The sequence below is a fragment of the Pongo abelii genome, chromosome 6, assembly GCF_028885655.2.
Source record: "Pongo abelii isolate AG06213 chromosome 6, NHGRI_mPonAbe1-v2.0_pri, whole genome shotgun sequence".
Lineage (NCBI taxonomy): Eukaryota > Metazoa > Chordata > Mammalia > Primates > Hominidae > Pongo > Pongo abelii.
This window is the reverse complement of record NC_071991.2, coordinates 128,407,315-128,421,733: the sequence shown is the minus strand read 5'-3', so window position 1 is coordinate 128,421,733 and position 14,419 is coordinate 128,407,315. Positions and strand designations below refer to the sequence as shown.

The 14,419-nt window shown below is 41.1% G+C and overlaps 1 long non-coding RNA gene across 6 annotated transcripts in view; it reads left to right on the top strand.

The window, feature by feature from the left end:
* LOC100939643 (uncharacterized) overlaps positions 1-14,419 on the top strand; it is a 228,082-nt gene that overhangs the window by 6,064 nt on the left and 207,599 nt on the right. The gene's annotated exons all lie outside the window — the stretch shown is intronic.

Sequence of the window (14,419 nt, the reverse complement as noted above, 5' to 3'; positions counted from 1 at the left end):
GGACACCGCTACTAAATTGGGCTCTTCAAAGGTGAGAATGGTGACTTGTTTATCTGCACATCACTGGCACACAGTGAGCACTTAAGTTTATTGCATTGGTCGCAATTACATTTACTTCCATTTAAGTTGCATTATCTGTGTCGGTGTTTTCCTGAATCACTCATCTTCATTCTGAACTGTCCTCACCTCCTTCTCTGCTGCTAGCTACCAGGCTAAAAACACAGCTGAAAGCACCCCAAGACAAAACTTACACAGAAAATACACGATACTAGTAACACATTATCAAAGAAATAGGAAGGGGCAAAATATCAGTTTTTCACTTGTTTGTGAATTTCATCCTTCATTGGTCGATTGGATGGTATGAATTTTCTTGGTTACTAATATATGCTGGAAGAGATGCCTAAGGTTGTTTTCACTTTTCGATTTACTTGGGAAGGAAGAACTACTACTACATTACCAGTGGACATGCTGTGTCCACTGGTATTTGATGTGCCATAACAGAGCACAGGTGCTTCATCACATTTCATTGCTGTAATTTTCAGATTGAGTATTACAGAGGTATTTGTAGAGCAGCACTGTCCCATAGAGCTTTTGGAGAGGATGGAAATGATTTATAAATTTGTGTTATCCAGTGTGGTAGCCATTAGCCACTTGTGGCTATTGAGCACATTAAGTGTGACTGACGAACTGAATTTCTTTTCTTTTCTTTCTTTTTTTTCTTTTTTTGAGACAGGGTGTTGTTCTGTCACTAAGGCTGGAGTGCAGTGATGCAATCTTGGCCCACTGCAACCTCTGCTTCCCAGGCTGAAGCAATCCTCCCCGCTCAGCCCTCCCGAGTAGCTGGGATTACAGGGGCCTGCCACCATGCCTGGCTATTTTTGTGTTTTTAGTGGAGGTGGGATTTCGCCATGTTACTCAGGCTGGTTCTGAACTCCTGGGCTCAAGCAATCTGCCCGCCTCGGCCCCCCAAAGTGCTGGGATTACAGGCGTGATCCACTGCGCCTGGCCAGAATTGAATTTCTAATTGATAAATGTAAATAGCTGCTAATGGCTACTGTATTGGATGGCACAGTTACAGAAGATATGTCTGTGTTTAAATCCTGTAATTGACAGGTCATCATTTAGGCTAAGGTATTCTGCCTTTAAAAGTCTGCAGTCATCTTCTAGGGCTTAACACCATGTTTCCCATTCATAGATTATAAGGTGCTTAGTGGGTGATATTTTTGGCCTATGTGGGGCCTTCATATTATGGAGCATTCATGTGTTCTGTGGCTTTTCATGTAGTGCATGTGGTCTTTTTCAGGAGCAGAGTAGAGTGATTATTAGTAATTATGATTATGAGTAATTATTTACAAATGGATGTGAGCCCTTGGCGTATACACTAAATGAAAGTCCTATGAGTTGAATCAGTACTTTTCTGAGATGCATTGTGAGGGGAAGGAACTGTGCTTGTCTTGCTGACCATTGATCTCCAAGGCCTAATATGCTGCTTGACACCTATCAGTGCTCATAAATATGTGTTGAATGAATGAATGAATGTTCAATTAACTTAAGCCTTCCAGTTTAGCTTCAGAGGCTGTAACATGGAGCTGAGAAGAGAAGTAACGAGTAACTACACCACTGGCTTTATAGTTCTTCCAAGGAACGCAGTCTCTCCAGGGTTACTATTGTTAGCTCTGCGACTCTGATTTCTTTCTGGCAAGATATGTAGCAGGAATTGTTACACTTATTTGATGACAGATTGAAAAATAAAGTCACAAGAAGATTTGGTGCTCAGGTCATAGCACTTCCAACTCAGAGAGAGTTGGAAGTGTACATCAAATTGAAGTAGTTGTTTCTATTGCATTGTGCAGTCATCCATGATAACTTCTTCTTTTTTTTTTTTTTTTTGAGATGGAGTCTCGCTCTGTTGCCTAGGCTGGAGTGCAGTGGCACGATATCAGCTCATTGCAGCCTCTGCCTTCCACGTTCAAGAGATTTTCCTGCTTCAGCCTCCCTAGTAGCTGGGATTACAGGTGTGCGCCACCACGCCCGGCTAATTTTTGTATTTTTAGTAGAGATGGGGTTTCACCATGTTGGTCAGGCTGGTCTCGAACTCCTGGCCTCAGGTGATCCGCCCACCTCAGCCTCCCAAAGTGCTGGGATTACAGGCGTGAGCCACGGCACCTGGCCCATGGTAACTTCTTCAGAGGAAATAAAATAAAATAAAATCATGTGCTGAACTATGTTAGAAAGTTTGGGTTGTAAAATCCAAGTTTGTCTGGTAATTGTGTATGTTAATGGAGTCTGAAAAAAGGACTGAAAATATTACCTCTAGTGTGGCAGGACATTGACAAAACAACTTAACCATGACAAACAGGAATGGAAACATTTCTTTCTTCAGCTTCCAAATCTCATCTATTCTAAGTCTTTTTTTCTATGGTAATCCTAGCACCCAAGTTATAAGCTTGCCAAACGGGATATTTAAAATGTAAATAGAAAATATTTAATTGTGTAGATAACTCCTACTAGGCTTTGAAAAAAATATATATATAGTATCAGACACATCAAACATCTGTTTAGCATAAGAGTCCTAAAACCAAAAATTGTAGATTTTATTTCATGTAGTAGATCCTATATCGGGGGTTGATGATGTAGCCGAATATTTGGTTTAGTACCTTTAAGAGGTGATAAACATACTCTGCTATCTGTACTATGCATCAGACTTAACCTACTTTGTGCTGCTATGTGTGTTTGGATTTTAGGCCTGTCTTCATCCACAACAGCTTGTTCCTAGGATAAATGTTGTCTTCCTATCATTCTGCCACTACATGTTCCACAAATGAAAAGTAATTTTATCATAGAGTAAGTCAAACACAATTGGAAATACAAATCTGTTGTCTTAAAAAAAAAAGTCATAGAATACATTCCAAGATAAAATGGGAAGACTTCTCTTTTAAGCAATTCCTAGTCCTTTAGTCCTTACTTTCCAAATACCTTTGGTGTGAACCTTTTGGGTGAGGCAAAAAAATAAAAGCTCCCGAGTCCAAAACAAAGTATCAACCACTTGTTCGTCAATTCCTGCTGTTGCCCTTGAAACCAAACCAAAACAGGAGCATAACAAGACAAAACCCACCACTAATAGCAACAAAAGTTAACCCAACCTACCACACAGACAGCCTGTGAGATTCGAGTTGTCATTTTTGTAGCGAGGTCAATCATGTGAAGTCTTTTTTATTTAAAAAATTTTTTATTTATCTTTTTCAAGGCGGGGTCTGGAGTGCAGTAGCATAATCGCGGCTTACTGCAGCCTTAACCTCCTGGCCTCAAGCAATCTTCCCACCTCAGCCTCCCCAGGAGCTGGTACTACAGGCACATTCTACTGTGCCCGGCAAATTTGTGTTTTTTTGTTTGTTTGTTTGTAGAGACAGTGTTTTGCTATGTTGCCCAGGCTTGACTTGAACTCCTAGGCTCCAGTGACCCACCCCCTCGGCCTCCCGAAGTGTTGGTTTACAGGCATGAGCCACTGCGCTTGGCCAAGTCTTCTTTTTTAGGTATTAAATGTAAATTACTCATGACAAAAATGCTTGCCTGTATCTGAGTAGATAGTAATGATATTAGAATTAATGCTACAAAAGATGAGGATGTATTTTTGCCTAGAAGATCCTATGGGACTACTTGGATTCAGGTATATAGTTTAAGAATCATTTTGAAGGTCACTAACTTGTTCGAGTTTGAGGATGTTACTGGCTTCACTTCTTTCTCATCAGTGGAGTGGTTGGATTGAACCTGTGGTTCTCAAACTTTGGTGTGTATCAGAATCACTGAAGAACACACATTATTGGGCTGCACCCCAGAGTTTCTGACTCAGAAGGTCTAGGGTGGACCCACTAATGTATATTTCTTACAAGTTTCCAGGTAATGCTGACGTTGCTGGTCAGAGGGCCAAACTTTGAGAGCCATTGGGATAGACAGTGTCTTCTAAAGTTCTGTGACTTTTTTTTTTTTTTTTTGCCTGTTCCCCCAGCCCCCATCACTTTTCAAATTGAGCACTGATCACTGCTTGATTTCTAAAGGATTATGTCATTTAAAAATTGCTGTATGGCAGACTGAGTTGTAAAAGTTTAAAATGGATTAAATTAATTTTATTTTGAGAATTTCTTGAGAACTCCATATATCTTCCAAAAATAATGGGTCTGTTAAAACTCAGATTGGGTATTCCTACTTAGCTAAATTAGAAATCCCCAGTTAAAATATATTAAAGTATTTCCGATGTTACTAAATGACAAAACTATTTGCTACTCCTTAAACCTAAATGTTGTATTAAACCTAACCAAGTGCCTTTTATTTATTTAGAAATGGTCTCACTCTGTCACCCAGGCTGGAGTGCAGTGGCACAATCATAGCTCATTGCAGTCTCAACCTCCTGGGCTCAAGTGATCCTCCCTCCTCAACCTCCTGAGTAGCTGGGACCGCAGATGTGTGCCACCACGCCCAGCTAAATTTAAAAAATGTTTTTCTAGAGATGGGATCTTGCCTTGTTGCACAGGCTGATCTCGAACTCCTGGGTTCAAGCCATCCTCCTGCCCCAGCCTCCCAAAGTGCTGGGATTACAGGAATGAGCTACTGTGCCTGACCTGTTTATTTTTAGAAATGGAGTCTCGCTAGATTGCCTAGACTGCCCTTGAACTCCTGGGCTCAAGTAATCCCCCCACCTCAACCTTCTGAGTAGCTGGGACTACAGGTGCATGACACGGCATGTGGTCTTCTCTTAATATGCAGCTACAGAGTACAATGCAGCACATTATATAGTTGTGGAATCACTAGATACAATGATTTTCGTGAGACATAGTTTTTTCTAGACAAAACTCCATGGATTTGGGTCCATAATAGACTGTGACAGCATTAACTTGGACATCCCCTGAAGTTAACAGCCTCATGGAAGAATCATGGTTGCGGGAAGGAAATGTCCATCAGGGGCGTGGATGAGTACGTCAGGGCACAGTCATATCTGATTTTGATGACCTTGGAGAACAGTCGTGGCTCTGTAGTTTCTAAATGAGGGGACTGTGGGGCTGGAATCTGGTAGGAAAGGGAGTGGGGTTACTAGGAGACTTGTCTTCAAGCAGCCCTTTCATAGCAAGCACACCGTTCTTACTTAGGGTGTATGTTTATGGAGGAGGGAAGATCTTGGGGAGGCATTGGTGGAGATTCCAAGGCATTCTAAGAGGACAGGTGGCGCTCTGGAGGCATTCCATGTTAAACCAGACTCCCAGGTGCTGAGAATCAGATGGACTCAAGTTGAGTCGAAGTGAGGTTTGACAGTATATTCTAATATGACTGAATGTATTGGAGAGAAAAGAAAAGTTAAGACTTTGAGGAAGATATATATAACTTTACCTGAAAGCAGAGAAATAAAATAGAAGAAATTGGTGAGCAGGGAATGGGAAGACAAAAATGGAATGTTGTAAGTTTTTAAATGTCCTAAAACTTTTAAAAGACATATTAACTATGTCAAGATGAGTCAATAGCACAGGGTTCTTTGTTAGAAAATAATAAATGAATAAGTTTTCCTTTTTGTTTCTGGTGAAAACTTCGCAATATCGCCAGGTGCTATTATTTGACTCATATCAAATGCCTTTCCAAAGTTATGCCCAGAATTCATGCAATGCTTACATTTTTAGATTGCTTTATGATCGTTACCTTGTTTAAATCAAGTTTCTGGAAGGCACACATGACGGTTATTACTAGGCGTGCTTTATGGATTAGGAGACAAATCATTTGTATAGCTCGGACCACGAAGCTGGGTTGAGACCATGAGACTTCTCTGTTTTTCACACTACCAGTTTTAGTTTTATCTTGAAATTGTATATTGTCTCACCACTTTTATAAGAGGATTGAGCCTTAAAATCTTAAGAGTTGATTTGGCATACGTGTAATTGATTTGAGACTATGTTTCATGGACCCAGCTTTAGATTTTGATCACCTCTTTCTCTTTGAAAAGAGCTATATGTGACTTGCTACCCAGATCTGTACTCATTTCTTGACTCAAATATGTATCTGTGACATAATCTTTGTAATTAAATCTGTGAAACTGTTTTGAATCCTTCAGACTTGACAGTGTGAGGCTGGGGTTGGCAGTCTGCTTAACAAGATGCTGGGACCACCTCTGAACTGGTGAATCAGGGAGCTGCTGTGTGATCCCCTCCCCAGGCTTTCCTGGAGTTTGTCTCTGCTGCTTCCTCAAGCCCTTTAAAAAGGCTCCTGTGCTTTAGAGAGTTAGGATGTTAATGACCGTTCTTTTTTCTTGTACTTAATAAGACCAGTGCTTAAGTGGCAGTGTCTGCCTTTGCCTTCTCCCATCTCTTTATGCTCCTTTCTTCCAACTTCTCACGTTTCTGTTCTTCTGTTTCTCGCACGGCCAGGTGTCCAGCATCCCATGCTGACTTGCAGTTGGCCGATCCCCCCCTCGTAGATTTCCTCCACATTTCCTCTTCCTCCTTTTCCTGTGGGAAGTTCTTTTTCTGGGCTGTGGCTGGTCTTATGTAGTTCGGTGGAAAAGGTATTGAGGTAGAGTAGTGTTAGATACTGTGCTGCACCTCCAGGAGTGTCCAATCTTTTGGCTTCCTTGGGCCACACTGGAAGAAGAAGAACTGTCTTGGGCCACACATAAAATACATGAACACTAACGATAGCTGATGAGCTAAAAAAAAAAAATTGCAAAAAAAATCTCATAGCGTTTTAAAAAGTTTGTGAATTTATATTGAGCCACATTCAAAGCTGTCCTGGGCCACATCTTGGACAAGCTTGCTTACAGTATTTCTGCTGGATTTCTGGTTCCAACTAGCTATGGAACCCTGTGAGAGATTTGAGTCTCTGCTCATCTGAAATGAGAGGTTGGATGGAGAAAGGTCTTTCCAGCCCTAAAATGCTGTGATTGAGATTATTCATACGATGGTATGGTTGTAGACGCTCACAGGAAACTTCAGCATTTTGAAAGGTACCCAGTAATCAAGACTGGACTCCGTGTAGGGGTGATGCCTTTGAGTCCCCAGGTAAAACTAGATCTTGGACTCCTTAAATTAGACTGCCTGCCTTGTGGCCGGCCCTCTTCTTCAGGAGTTAGGGATGGGTCAGGAGGGCACCCTTGTCTTTATTGTGCTATCTACGTTAGAAGACCCGAATATTGAACCTGGATTACACTTTGGAAAAATTGCTGACACAGGTGTGAAATATTCTGCTGCTTCTCATCTCCATGAAGGAGGCAGTGGCCTTCTAAAGTCATTCTTTCGGTGATGGTATTTAAACCACTAGGAGAGTTTCTGGGAACCTGCTTCATGCCTCTGTTAATTCTTATACAACTCATAAAAAATGCCACTTCAGATATTTCTCTTGCAAAATTGTGCATGGCCTGTGACCATAAGTGCTAGTGTCCTATTTCTAGGGACATTTTTGTTAGTACTGAATCTTTTTGTTATGTTCACCAAGCTACTTATCTGTCCATTGTCAAGGCCACTGACAGTTTTTTTGCTGTCTGCTTTTGTATTGATGTGTCATGCATTCATTGCACATATTGTTTATTTTTTAAAATCTGTGTTTATCTTTTCTGTTTGTTTCCAGAGAGATTAGTTATTGCTATGCTAAGAACATTTATTTAACCCTTTGTCCTTAGTGCCATTCATATTCCTTTAGCTATTCCTATTTTTTAGCTTTTTAGAATTTTATAATACCTACTTTTTATGGGCCTACTTCCAAAATAATTTGTGGTGACTCTTCTATTTTTAGCGCGTATTGCCTGAAAATTCAGGTATTTAATAGCAAATGAAAGTTTTTTTTAAAATGCTGTTTATTTTGGATTTTATCTTTGAAATCTGTAGTTTGTTTTATGTCTCTTAGTTAGCTTACAAAAAGTTACTCTGCTTACACATCTCTTATTTTTATGGAAAAAGATATAACATCCCCCTTTGCTCCCCCTTTTAAAGGGTTCTAAATTGAGATTCTTTCTGCTACTAATTTAATCCTTCTGAAAAAGAAACATAGGGGTTTGTTCTTTGCCATATATCTGTGTTACTGCCTAACAAGCAGTTTGGAACAAGGACTTCATAGGCTTAATCAGTACCCTGTTTAGTCATTTCATATCATCTGCAGTATGTTTTTGAGATACAAATTTTTTAAAAATAAAAGATTATTTGGGATTCTAAACAACAGAAATATCCAAACAACAGAATTGCTCTAAAGTTTTAAAAGTGATCATCTGTATGAGAAATCATGCCTTGCAATAACTGAAGAACATTTGCTCTTCTGTGGGAAACAGTGGCGGCACATCCTGGGCTCATTCTGTATCTGAGTGGTCCAGCCGCTTACCCCAGAAAGCCGTCCTGCATTGTGGAGGGAAACACAGTGGCTCCTGAGAATCCATTGGCAATGGATGCATTCTGACCACATTTATTGTTGTTTTTGGAGGGTAACAGTTGTTTTAAAGCACTGAACTGTAGTTGCATAAATACTCATCTTACTTCCTAAAAAGTGTTTTTTATCATCATGCTCTTTTGGAGTAAGAGCTGTAAGCTCTGGTAAGATTACTCCTCAGGAACATGTTGGGTCTTGGACATTGCAGGTCAGTCACCTAGGGCAGCAGTCCCCAATCTTTTTGGCACCAGGGACTGGTTTGTGGAAGATAATTTTTCCGCGGATGGGTGGGGTGGGGGATGGTTTCAGGATGATTCAAGCGCATTCCATTTATTGTGCACTTCATTTCTATTATTATTACATTGTCATATATAATGAAGTAATTATACAACTCACCATAATGTAGTATCAGTGGGAGCCCAGAGCTTGTTTTCCTGCAACTAGATGGTCCCATCTCAGAATGATGGGAAACAGTGACAGGTCGTCAGGCATTAGACTCTCATAAGGAGCCCGCAGCCTAGATCCCTCGCATGCGCAGTTCTCAGTAGGGTCGGTGCTCCTATGAGAATCCAATGCCGCTGCTGATCTGACAGAAGGCGGAGCTTAGGCGGTGATGCGAGTGATGGGGTGCGGCTGTAAATACAGATGAAGCTTTGCTCACTAGTCCACCGCACACCTCCTGCTGCGTGGCCCCGTTCCTAACAGGCCGCAGACCAATACCCATCTGTAGCCTGGGACTTGGGGGCCCCTGATCTAGAGTATTCTGGACTGTGGACTCTGTGTTCCTTTTCATGCACTGTAATCTTCCTAGTCTTCAACAGGGAGTCTAGGAGCAGGCACAAGGAAAACGTCCCCTCTGGGTAAACTTTCTGTCCAAAATTAAACAAAACAAACAAAAAACCTGAATACGTCTGGAATCTGTCTGAGCGTTTTGTGGATGCAGGCCCACCCTGGCCCTGGCATATCAGCAAACCAGTTGTGGGCCATTCTTTTCCTCCCTGTTTATTGTCTTTTTTTCCTGCATTCTTTACTCACTCAGTTTCCTTCCTTTTTTGTCTTTTTTGGTTTCCTTTCCGTTTCTTCTCTTCTTTTTCCTTTTACCTTCTTCCATTCCTCATATGGATAGCCTAGGAAACATCCTACACTTAATATAGACATTTTTTTTAGCCTGATTAATGGCAGTCCAGAACTAAAGACAAATTTTACTCTGATATTACGGTCTGTAAAATCGCATGCTGGTGCAAATTATTTATTTATTTGTTTGTTTGTTTGTTTGTTTTTTGAGACAGTTTCACTCTTGTGGCCCAGGCTGGAATGCAGTGGGACGATCTCGGCTCACTGCAACCTCTGCCTCCTGGGTTCAAGCAGTTCTTCTGCCTCAGCCTCCCGAGTAGCTGGTATTACAGGCATACACCACCACAGCCGGCTAGTTTTATATTTTTAGGAGAGACAGGGTTTCACCATGTTGGCCAGGCTGGTCTCGAACTCCTGACCTCAGGTGATCCACCCACCTTGGCCTCCCAAAGTGCTGGGATTACAGGCATGAGCCACTGTGCTCGGCCTGGAGTTTCACTCTTATTGCCCAGGCTGGAATGCAGTGGGACGATCTCGGCTCACTGCAACCTCCACCTCCTGGGTTCAAGCAATTCTTCTGCCTCAGCCTCCCAAGTAGCTGGTATTACAGGCATGCACTACCACACCTGGCTAATTTTATATTTTTAGTAGAGATGGGGTTTTACCATGTTGGCCAGGCTGGTCTCTTGAACTTCTAACCTCAGGTGATCCACCCACCTCAGCCTCCCATAGTGCTGGGATGACAGGCATGAGCCACCGTGCCTGGCCCGGAGTTTCACTCTTGTTGCCCAGGCTGGAATGCAGTGGGATGATCTGGGTTCACTGCACTCTCCACCTCCTGGGTTCAAGCAATTCTCCTGCCTCAGCCTCCCAAGAAGCTGGTCTTACAGGCATGCACCACCACACCCGGCTAATTTTATATTTTTAGTAAAGACGGGATTTCACCAAGTTGGCCAGGCTGGTCTCTCGAACTTCTAACCTCCCAGGTGGTCCACCCACCTCGGCCTCCCAAATGGCTGGAATGACAGGCGTGAGCCACCACACCCGGCCAGTGCAAATTATTTCTGAAGAGTTTAATATGTTTATATAGCATATTTCAGGTTGAATGGAAAAGATATGTGAAATGTATCACTTCCCAAGCTGTTTTTGATGTTTAAATGGGCATTCAAATAGGTTTCAGATTGATGTTTAAATTTTCAGATTTAAATAGGCATTCAAATAGGTTTAAGATTGGTGTTTAGACTTTCAAATTTAACTAGGCATTCAAATAGGTTTCAGATTGAAGTTTAAAGAACAGTTTGCCTAAATTTTGGTAATAAATAACTATATAGAATTTCAGGATCCTTTCTACATATGGAAATTTTTGGTAAACAAAGATATTGTTTGGGTTAAAGTAGTATTTTTAAATTTCTTAAACTATAACAGAGTTTGGTATGTAAAAAATGTGGTAGAGTCAAATTTGTGTTAAATAGCAACTGTGACCTATGGCACTGAAGGAGCACAGTATATTCTAGCTGTAAGGGCCTTGAGAGCTCATTGAGTTCAATCTTCTCGTTTTATAAATGAGACAACTTACTTAAACTTACACACCTGGTTCGCAGCATAGCCGACCACAGTTAGGTCTTCCACCTCCCTGTCCACTGTGCTTTTTGGGCAGAAGATAAGGTTAGGAAATTTAGAAGTGAAGTGGACAGAGTAGCATGAGAAGACCACTATATTTGAGTTCTCAAGCAAGCTTTGACTTTAACTTCTGAGTTACGAGATGTTGGACTAGGTGTGTTTAACCTCTTTGGATCTTAATTTTTGGAGGGTTGTATTTTTAGGTCCTTCTGAATTCCAATCAGGTGAAAAAAATGAAATAGGTTTCAATTCTTCTTACTGTAGGTTTGTGCAATTTCACTTTAAGTAGATACCCCTATTTTTTAGTAGCATTCCTATTTTTTTCTTGTTAGTGAATCAACTTTTCAACGTGTGTTGTTGTTAGACACAGGTTGTCTGAGTCAACATGCTAGTTGCTTCTGTATTCAGATGTCTCTAGCATTGTCTTGATTAACTGAAGTTAACACACTTTAAAAGGCAGTTCTTCCCTAGTTTCAAACTGCAGGAATATTCCATGGACACGTTATTCAGAGGTACTCTTTTCAAGTGGTTTACACTTTCTTAGAGTCTTCGAGTAATCTCATCATGTAAGTAAAATTTAAGAGAATTTTGCTGCTCCAACTTCTCGAGTTGCTTTATTTATGGTCGTGGAACAGGTTTTTCCGTTCTTAGTAGGATAATCTGGCATTGTTTGTGTCAGAGAGAAGACAGTTGTAACAATGTGGAAGGATAGGAAAGATGAGATGAGTTTAAAGTATTGAAGAAAAGCTGAAAGACTGGAGGTTTTTTTAAGAAGACTCTGCCAGTGAGCTTTGAGACCTTTCCCCCATTGCCTAGCAGTAGTTCCCATGCCCTTCTTTAATTCTTTTAAAAAAGCCCATTCTAGGCCAGGCATGGTGGCTCACGCCTGTAATCCCAGCACTTTGGGAGGCTGAGGCAGGAAGATTGCTTAAGTCCAGGAGTTTGAGACTAGCCTGGGCGACATAGTGAGGACTTTGCCTCTACCCACGTGTGGTGACCTGTGCCCGTGATCCCAGATACTCAGGAGGTTGAGGCAGGATTATCACTTGTGCTTGGGAGGCCGGGGCTGCAGTGAGCTGTGATCATGCCACTGCACTCTAGTCTGGGTGACAGTAAGACCCTGTCTCAAAACAAAACAACAAACCATTCTTTCAGTGAACACTTTTTTAATACCTATTATGTGCATAGCACGCGTTAGGTGCTGTGGGAATTACAAAAGAATTGTTCATCTAGGGCTTTTTGCTGTAGGTGCTTCCTCTCTAGCTGGGTTCCCAGTACTTAGGCTACGAAATGGTGAGGTGCAGTAAGTGAGTATGCGCATAGAGTGCTCTAGGTGAGAAGGGAGAAGGGACAAAGCAGTAGGGGAAGACTCTAGGGAGCCATGGAATCTGAGCAGTTTGAAGGACCAGTAGTTAAGAATAGCTAAAAAGAACTCATTTTAATTTTCTTTTGGGAGAATGCAAGGGAAGTGGTTGGGCTAGGTTAGGACATAGGCTTGGGAGTTGGGAAAGAACCACTGTATGTTTTAAAGTGTAAACCAAACAGTGACAGAGGCAGCTCCCAATCAGTTTAGAGGTTTATTTTGCCAAGGTTGAGGACGTGCCCCCGAAAAAGAAACACAAGTCACAGGAGGATCTGTGTCTTGTGCTTTTTCTGAAGAGGATTTTGGGAACTTCAATATTTAAAGTGGAAAGAGAAAGCAGGAGGGGAAAGAAAAAAAAGGAGAGTGGGTAGGCAATGAGGCAAGTGGTTACATTCTTGGGAGGCTCTGATTAGTACTGCTCAGTGAATCTACATTTTTACATGTGAAAAGAAAGGAGTGGGGGAAAAAGTCAATTATGCATTCCTCTTATGCTCAGTAAATCTACATTTTACGTAAGATAAAGTAAGCATGTGAAATTACAGCTGTTCGGGAACAAAAGTAAGGCAGTTTTTTCGTGATTCAGTTTCCAGGCTTAACTTTCCCACTGGCATAGTGAGTTTGGGGTCCTGAGATTTTATTTTTCTTTCACAATGGCAAATGAGGGAGACCCCTGGAAATAATACGGCCTTTTTGCCCTAGCTTTTTATAATATTTTGAAAATTTCATGGTTAAAAAAATAGTACTGTGAGCACCTGTATACCCTCCTTCTGTATTCACTAGTTAACATTTTGCTGTACTTGCTGGCTTGTTCCAAGTGTGTGTATATTTTGAACCATATGTGGTAAGTATGCATATTTGTATTATTTTGCCTCATCATTTGAATGTAAGTTGCAGATATCATGACATTTCACCTCTAAATACATGCTAAGGAGGACTGTTTTCTGTATATACCTGCAAAACAGTTGTCACGCCCGCAGAGTCTAGCATTGATGCAATAACCTGGCTTAATATATAAAAAATATTTAAACATGAAGGAGTGTTTATTGTCTTGGGACCACGCGTATTGAATAAATTGGTGTGGTGAGGCTAGAGTCACAGAAACTGGTTTACACATATTTGAAGAGTCATATGTAGCCATAAAATAGAGGAAACTCATTGTATTCTGATCTGCTATACAGTAAAATCCTGAGTAGGAACAAAGCATAGAAGAATGTAAAAAAAGAATTTATAAACATTTGCATATATATAGATATAATATCTCTGGAAGCATAGAAAAAGAACCATAATATTCCATGCCTTTGAGATAAGGCATCAGGTAGCTGGGGGACAGGTGGACTTTTCTCTGAATATTCCTTTTTACCTTTTATGTTCTATTTTGCATTTTGAACTATGTGAATATATTACTTATTCAGAAATAAATGGTAAAGAAGCACACATAGGCTTTTGTTATTACCATTATTAGCTCTGTAACGTGTAGGAGCATACTTCTCTTTACAGCTAAAGAGATTTGGAGAATGAGACATGAGGCACAGACAATGGAGAAAAGATTTTATTATTTCAGTTTTGAAGGGTGTTTTAGTCCATTAGAGCTGTTGTAACAAACTGTTGTAGACTGGTTGGGTTATAAACAACAGACATTTATTTCTCACAGTTCTGGAGGCTGGGAAATCCAAGATCAAGGTGCTGGCAGATTCAGTATTTGGTGAGAGTCAGCTTGCTGGTTCATACATGGCGCCTTCTCCCTGGGTCCTCACGGTGGAGAGAAGAAACAAGCTCTCTGGACCCTTATGAGGACACCAGTCTCATTCATGAGATCTCTATCCTCATGACCTCATCTAACCCTAATTACCTCCCAAAGACCCTACCTTCTAATCCTATCATCAGGGAGTAGGGTTTCAGCATATGAATTCTGGGAGACACAAGCCTTCAGTCCGTGACAAAGGGAAATTTGCTATTTGTGCCACTTAATGGACT